The sequence below is a fragment of the Dioscorea cayenensis genome, chromosome 5, assembly GCF_009730915.1.
Source record: "Dioscorea cayenensis subsp. rotundata cultivar TDr96_F1 chromosome 5, TDr96_F1_v2_PseudoChromosome.rev07_lg8_w22 25.fasta, whole genome shotgun sequence".
Classification (NCBI taxonomy): Eukaryota; Viridiplantae; Streptophyta; class Magnoliopsida; order Dioscoreales; family Dioscoreaceae; genus Dioscorea; species Dioscorea cayenensis.
The window spans coordinates 23271690-23279890 of record NC_052475.1 but is presented as its reverse complement, the minus strand read 5'-3'; the positions used below and the strand labels follow the sequence as shown (position 1 = coordinate 23279890).

General features: G+C 38.3%; 1 pseudogene; it reads left to right on the top strand.

Annotated features, from left to right (window-relative positions):
* Nucleotides 1-1573: 1573 nt before the first annotated feature.
* On the top strand, nucleotides 1574-6495 carry LOC120260131 (annotated as a pseudogene).
* Nucleotides 6496-8201: the final 1706 nt, after the last annotated feature.

Below are 8201 nucleotides of genomic sequence, written 5' to 3'. Positions count from 1 at the left end.
ATAGCTTTCACAACTAAGTCCGCAAAATTCCTCTTAGCAGATAGTAAACAAGATCTCCACTGCCCCTAAATATTCTTCAGAGATGAAGGTGGATTAGGTGGCTGAAGAAGTTTGATGAAGTAGTCCCACAAAAGCTTGGCAAAAGGACAATGAATGAACAGATGATCGATCGATTCAGACCCCACATGACACATGACACAAGACACAAGACACAAGTATCAGTCGGCATCCTGTTACACCTTCGACGTGCTAGGTTCTCCAACGAAAGAATTTTGTTTAGCCAAGCAAGCCAGTTGAAGAGGTTGATTTTCTTAGGACACCAGTTTTGCCAAAAAAACCTTATTACTCGACACCTTAACTCTTCATCAATTAAGAAGTTATAAAAAGACTTAACCGTGAACACCCCATTCCTAGAAAATCTCCACCACTTGATATCTCCCGACGGATTGATAGACGTCCTCAATCTTTCGCGGATAGGCCTGACATCCACATCTCCAGCGAAGGGGTACTCATCAAGAAGATGTATAAGCTCCTGAACCGTAACGTTGGGTTGTAGACTTGCTCTGTATGCCTCCGACCACAAATACATGGGAGCCCTACCATTAACCCACCGATCTTTCCAAAACAATGTTTTCTCACTAGTAGAAATTTCATGTGAAATGCAACTCCTAAGTGTTAGTAAGCAACACAAAACCCCTTTCCAAAAGAATCGAGATCCTTCCACACTGATTATGCCACAAATTCCAGCGTGGCAAACCATAGTTGAATTGTATCACAGTCGGTTATTTATTTTTTTAAAATCACCAGTTATTCAATAATACATTCTCAGAAATATTCTTAGTATCAACTGATCATAATGTTTTTGCTCATCTAATCACATATTTAATGATAGCATGTTAGTCATTAACCTGCATCATATCAGACTTCTAAGGTGATGTAGTGATAATTAACGCATATGATAATATTAATAATAATAATAATAATAATTTTTAAATCATAAGAAAAACTCATAGTCAAAAGGTTTTTGGTTTTTGAGAAATATGGACAAACAAGGGATTCAAGCTCTTAACTTTTAATTTGAGATGAGAGTGAAATATCAACTATCCAATTGTTAAAGTGGTTCATTAGTTATTACCATGGTGGATTTTTTTTCTCTCCTTGAGTTAAAATTATATGCATTCCCTGCAAAGAATAAGTTCAAACACATCAGAACTTTCACTAGATCAGTTAACAATTATGCTCTGGATGCAGTGACAGGAAAGGAAAAAAGGGAGGAGCTGATTGGAAGAAGAACCATGGATGTTGGTGCAAGTAAGGATGAATCTAGCACGTAAACAATGTCTTTGCATGTTTAAACTTCTGTCAATCTTACTAAATTCTTGATTTCTTATCAGGTGTTGGCAAAACAATTCATGGTCTAAGAAGCCTCTTAGACTCATCCAATTTCATGAACAATTTCTTCATCTCCATCAATGCAATCCTCTTTGTTGTACTCCTTACAAAACTTATTTATAAAGTTTCATCAAGAAAGAACCAGGGGCAGTCTCTTTTCTACTTAAATTCATGGTTGAGAGTATCTTCTGCTGTGTATAATGGGTTCTTGGGAATGATTTATCTCGTCATTGCGGTTTGGATGTTTGTTGAGAGACCGAAAAACCATCCTAGGCTATGGTGGTTAGTTGTTTTCTCCCAAGGCATTACACTGGTGCTTATTGTAGTTGTTGTGAGCATTAGAACTAGTGTTCTCGGTTGTGCCTTTGCTAAGATTTGGTCGGAAATTGCTACGATATCTACTGCCATTCTTTGCATTCATTCCGCATTAAACATAATTGCAGAGAAGCAAAAATGGACTGAATTTTTCATGGATCTTTTATCCTTACCCGGAGTGATATTATTGCTGGTATGTGCCTTTATAAGCTCAAAGACTGACGAAGATGACTGCAAAAACATCTACGATGGTCTTCATCAGCCTGTGTCAGATTGGGATGCTAGTGTTACTCCTTTTGCCAATGCAGGATTCATGAGTAAAATGTCATTCTGGTGGCTGAATTCTCTGATGAGAAAGGGCTGTGAGAGGCCTCTAGAAGAGAAAGACATGCCACTGTTGCATGAGCCTGACAGAGCGGAGAGTTGCTACAATGTATTCATTGAGCAATGGAATAAGCAGAAACAAACTAAACCATCAGCTTCACCGAGTTTTTTATGGACAATAGTCTCCTGCCATAAACAAGATATATTAATGTCAGCTTTCTTTGCTCTAATGAAGGTACTCAGTAGTTTTGCAGGCCCTGTTTTGCTTAAAGCCTTCATCAATGTGGCATCAGGGAATCGATCTTTCAAGCATGAAGGTTATCTGTTGGCCTTGGTGTTTTTCATTGCGAAGTGTTTGGAATGTCTATCTCAAAGACAATGGCTTTTCAGAACAACATTATTGGGATTAAAGGTGAGATCATTGCTAACTGCTGTTATATATCAGAAGCAATTCAGACTGTCTAATTCTGCAAAATTGATCCATTCATCGGGCAAGATCATGAATTATGTAACTGTCGATGCTTATAGGATTGGAGAATTCCTGGTCTGGTTCCATGACACATGGACGACAGGCCTCCAACTCTGTATTGCTTTGATAATTCTCTATAATGCAGTGGGTCTTGCGATGATTGTGGCTTTCTCTGTCGTTGTACTCACTGTGCTTTGCAATGCTCCGCTTGCCAAGCAGCAACACAAGTTTCAGACAAAACTCATGGAAGCAGAGGATGAGAGGTTGAAGGCCATGACAGAGGCTCTGATGAATATGAAAGTTCTGAAGCTTTACGCATGGGATGCTCATTTCAAGAAAGTTATTGAATGTATAAGATCAGTGGAATGTAATTGGCTTTCTGCATTTCAGCTCAGAAGAGCATATACTACTTTTCTCTTTTGGTCTTCTCCAATATGGGCATCAGGTGCAACTTTTTTAAGTTGTTATCTTATGCATGTTCCTCTTAATGCCAAGAACGTGTTTACTTTTGTCGCCACATTGCGTCTTGTTCAAAATCCAGTGAAATCAGTTCCCGATGTTATCAGAGTTGTGATTCAGGCAAAGGTTGCATTTTCCAGAATTGTCAGGTTTCTTAATGCTCCTGAACTGCAGGATGGACATGCTAACAGGAAATGTGCTTCAGAACTACAGCAACCGATAATCATCAATTCGTGTGGGTTTTCTTGGGATGGCAACTTGTCAAAACAAACACTTAGAAATATAAACTTAGAAGTTCATCCGAGGGAGAAGGTTGCAATATGCGGTGAGGTTGGTGCAGGGAAATCGACTCTATTAGCAGCAATTCTTGGTGAGATTCCAAAAGTAGAAGGCACTGTAAGTTTCTGTTTCAAATTTTCATTAAATTCTTGTCTATCGGTTTCAATTCTTCTTGAGTTTACTGAAAATTCATTTTTACTCGAAATACAGATTAATATTTGTGGAAAAGTAGCATATGTTTCTCAGTGTGCATGGATCCAAACAGGAACTGTTCAAGACAATATCTTGTTTGGGTCACCAATGGACAATCAAAGATACAAAGAAACAATTGAGAAGTGTTCTTTAGTCAAGGACATTGAGATGCTACCATTTGGTGGTCTCACTGAGATTGGAGAAAGAGGGGTGAATTTAAGTGGTGGCCAAAAACAGAGGATTCAGCTCGCCCGAGCCTTATACCAAGACGCAGATATATATCTCTTGGATGATCCATTCAGTGCGGTTGATGCTCATACTGCTACCAGTTTATTCAATGTATAATGATAAATTCAATTATTTCGTTACCTTTTTAAACTCATCTTCTGAATAGGTCTGAGAGTATTCATTTGTCGCAGAATTATGTTGTGGGTGCTTTGTCAACAAAGACTGTTCTACTTGTTACTCACCAAGTTGATTTCCTTCCTGCAGTTAACTGTATCTTGGTCAGTCCGTTTTCAATTTGAATTACATATTAAGATAAATTTTCTGCTCTTTCTATCAGAGATTAATATGCCACCTTTTTTGCTTTCAACAGCTGTTATCTGATGGAAAGATTCTTGGTGCTGCTCCTTACAATGAACTATTAGCTTCTAGCAAAGATTTTCAAGACCTGGTTAATGCTCACACTGAAACAGTCGGTACTGAAAGGCTTGAAAAGGTTGCTTATCGAGAAAGAATTAGAAGTTCATGGAGTAAAGTCAACCATCGTTGTACCATTGACCAGCAAAATAAGGCAAATGTATCAAAAGTTGATCAATTGATTAAGAAGGAGGAGAGAGAAACTGGAGATGCAGGATGGAAGCCTTACATCTTATATCTGAATCAGAACAAAGGATTTTTTTTATGTTTCACTCTCAGTTCTTTCTCAGATAATATATATAGCTGGACAAATCTCACAGAATTCATTGATGGCTGCCAATGTTCAGAAACCTCAAGTTAGCACATTGAGGCTGATCTCAGTCTATTTGGCAATTGGGTTCAGTATTTCAATCTTTCTGTTCACCAGATCATTGTTCATGGTAGTTCTTAGTGTCCAATCATCAAAATCTTTGTTTTCTCAGCTATTGAGTTCTCTCTTCCGGGCGCCTATGTCATTTTTTGACTCAACTCCTATGGGAAGGATACTTAGTAGGGTATGAAACTTCAAATCCATTGAAACAAATCTGCATGTTAACTTGGTACTGATGTTGAATTCTTTCTTCTGAAACAGGTCTCTTCAGATTTGAGCATTGTTGATGTTGATGTGCCGTTCACTCTTATCTTGAGCATCAGTGCCACCTTGAATCTATACTGCAACCTTGGTGTATTAGCTGTAATCACTCCACAAATCTTGTTTGTTGTCATACCAATGATCTGTGTTGCCATTAAATTACAGGTAAAGTAAAATTATCCCTTATTCATTTATTTTTTAAATTTTATCATATATTGAGTCTTTACTTTTATGTTCAGAAGTACTACTTTGCTTCTGCAAAAGAGTTGATGAGAATCTATGGCACAACGAAGTCCCTTGTAGCCAATCATCTTGCTGAATCTCTGTCAGGAGCCATGACAATAAGAGCTTTTAAAGAGGAGGATAGATTCTTTGCTAAAAGTTTGGAACTCATTAACAAGAATGCAAGCCCATTCTTCCTTAATTTTGCATCAACTGAATGGCTAAATTTGCATTTAGAAATGATGAGTGCAGCTGTTCTTTGTTCATCAGCTCTTGTCATGGTTTTACTTCCACCAGGGACATTCTCTCCAGGCTTTGTTGGAATGGCGTTGTCTTATGGTATCACATTGAGCAGGTCCCTCTTGTCTGCTATTCAAAGCCAATGCACAGTTGCGAAAAATATCATATCCGTTGAAAGACTAAATCAATACATGCATGTTTTAAGTGAGGCTCTAGAGGTCATCGATGAAAACCGGCCTGCACCTAATTGGCCTTCTGCTGGTAGAGTAGAGCTTCATGATCTCAAGGTACTTGTGTTAGATCGAATTGTACTCTGATATTCTACTTTGTTTCCGTGGTTTTGATTCTGTTGGCAATGTCTTCATTGATTCAGATAAGGTATAGGCCAGACACTCCACTTGTGCTACAAGGGATCAGTTGCACATTTGAAGGCGGTCACAAGATTGGAATTGTTGGCAGGACAGGATGTGGCAAGACAACTCTGATAGCTGCATTGTTCAGGCTTGTAGAGCCAGCAGGTGGGAAGATAGTAATAGACGGGATAGATATCTCGAGCATTGGACTCCATGACTTGCGGTCTCGGTATGGTATCATTCCTCAAGATCCAACACTCTTCAATGGCTCAGTGAGATACAATTTGGATCCTTTAGGACAACACACAGATATGAAGATATGGGAGGTACTATTTATGGCTGCTATTTTGTGGATCTCTATGGCACTTGTACATGTTCCATTCATTTATCCTCATGGTTTTTTTAAAGGTTCTTGATAAATGCCAACTCCGAGAAGCTGTACAAGAGAAAGAAAAAGGCTTGGATTCACGAGGTTTGTATTAACGACATTCTTAAATAATCTCAGTGGTTGATGATTTTTTGGCTATGTTTCTTTGTTCTGAAATTTGTTGTGTAGTTGTTGAAGATGGGTCAAATTGGAGCATGGGGCAACGCCAGTTGTTCTGTTTAGGACGAGCACTATTGAGGCGAAGCCGAATCCTTGTGCTCGATGAAGCCACAGCATCGATTGACAATGCTACTGATACGATCCTCCAAAAGACGATTAGGACAGAGTTTGAACACTCCACTGTCATTACAGTAGCTCATAGAATTCCAACTGTAATGGACTGCACAATGGTGCTTGCTATTTGTGATGGTAAGTGCACATTCTAGTTTGTTTTCATTTTCGTAGGTGATTGGTTAAAGCTTCCTTTTGCTTCTTAAATTCAGGAAAATTGGTGGAGTATGATGAACCAGTAAAACTAATGAAAAGGGAGGGATCTTTATTTGGAGAGTTAGTGAAAGAGTACTGGTCCCATTCTGCTATTCTAAACTGAATTCATTCACTCATATCTGCAGTTGTCTATCTTCTCAGTGAATTTCAATTGAGCCTCTGCTCTGTCTGTAATGTCTCTGTGTAATGTTTGGATTTGTTCCAAATGGAAAATGGAGTGAGAAAATAGCGTTCACTCATCCCTAGTTTTAATGAACGTGCCTTATCTATTTTTTTTTTTAAAGAAAAAAAACCAATTGCTAGTGAATATAACACATTGCGAAAAAGAAAGGAAAACAATTCAAGAACAACATGATTTATAATGAGAGGATTAGTTCTTCAAGTTTATCGAGGGTTTAGGGATGTTATGTACACATTTCTCAAAAAGTATTTTATGCTATCTCAATTTAATGGCGACATCTTATAAGAGAAATGTAACTTACATATATGCAGATGATCTGATAATCTTTTCAACATGAGGACAGGACGATCTCGAAGTAATTAAGTTGATCCTGTACCTTTTTGAAGGGGCTTTAGGCCTAATAATCAATTATTCCAAAAGCTGTTTATACTCTACCAATTATGGTTTCCGTCCTAACGTCAATGCAGCTTCTATTCTTAATTGCGATAGAGATTGTCTCCCTCTTACCTACCTTGGGGTCCCATTCTCAGGGAGACGACCAGGACGACAAGACTAGCTGAAGCTTATTCTGAAGATCGGTTTTAAGCTTACTTCCTGGAAAGCTAATTACCTCTCACTAGGGGTCGTCTCAATCTGTTAAATTATGTTCTTTCCTTAGTTTCTACTTACTGGATGTCAGTATTTAAGCTACCAGTTTTGGTGGCTAAAGAGTTCGATAAGATTCGTAGGGACTTCTTTTGAAAAAGGCCGAAGCTAGGGCCCAAAGGGATTCATCTAGTTGTCTGGAAAAGAATTTGCATACCTTAAAATATTGGAGGATGTGGTATTCTCAACATTCAAGAATTCAATAAGGCCCTCATAGGAAAATGGTTGTGGAAAATCCTTTCAGATTCAATCAATTGCTGGTTGAAAGTCATCAATTTCAATTATTTTCATGGAGGAACCTCAGGATCTTTGTTCCACATACCACCTAGAAACAAATCCTTTTTCTGGGCTTGTATTACACCACTCCTTCCTTCTTTTAGATCCTGCATATCCAAGATTGTGAAAAATGGTGCTAATTCCTTACTTTGGTATGATAAATGGCTAGATGGTAGAGCCCTTAAAGATATTTGGCCTGATCTTTACAATGAATGCACTATTCCCTGGACGTCTGTAAGAAACTTCATTACTGATCTTCAAGCTCCTGAGTCCTTATTCAACTTGGCCTCCCTTATCTTCCTCTCGCCACTTTTGGATGTCCTTCCAAACTATAGTAGTGAATAAGAGGATGTTATAACTTGGACTCTGGAGAGTATTATGTGTTTTTCAATGAGATCTTTCTATCTGTTTTTAGAGGATGGTGGGGTCCTCTCACCCCTATATCCTCTTTTTTGGAAAGTGAAATGTCCTAGTAAAATTACCCTATTTTTGGCTAACAAAATTCTAACCCTGAACAACCTAGCTAAGAAAGGTTGTAATACTCTGTGCAAAGGACACTTGTGTTTAGTGCCATAGAGCTTCAGAATCTGTGGATCATCTTCTTCTTAAGTGCGACTTCTCTACCCGGATTTGGAATTTTTTTGCTCAAATTTTAGGTCTCTTTTCCTACCCTCGGTCAATTTTTGATGTCTGGACAACTTGGATTT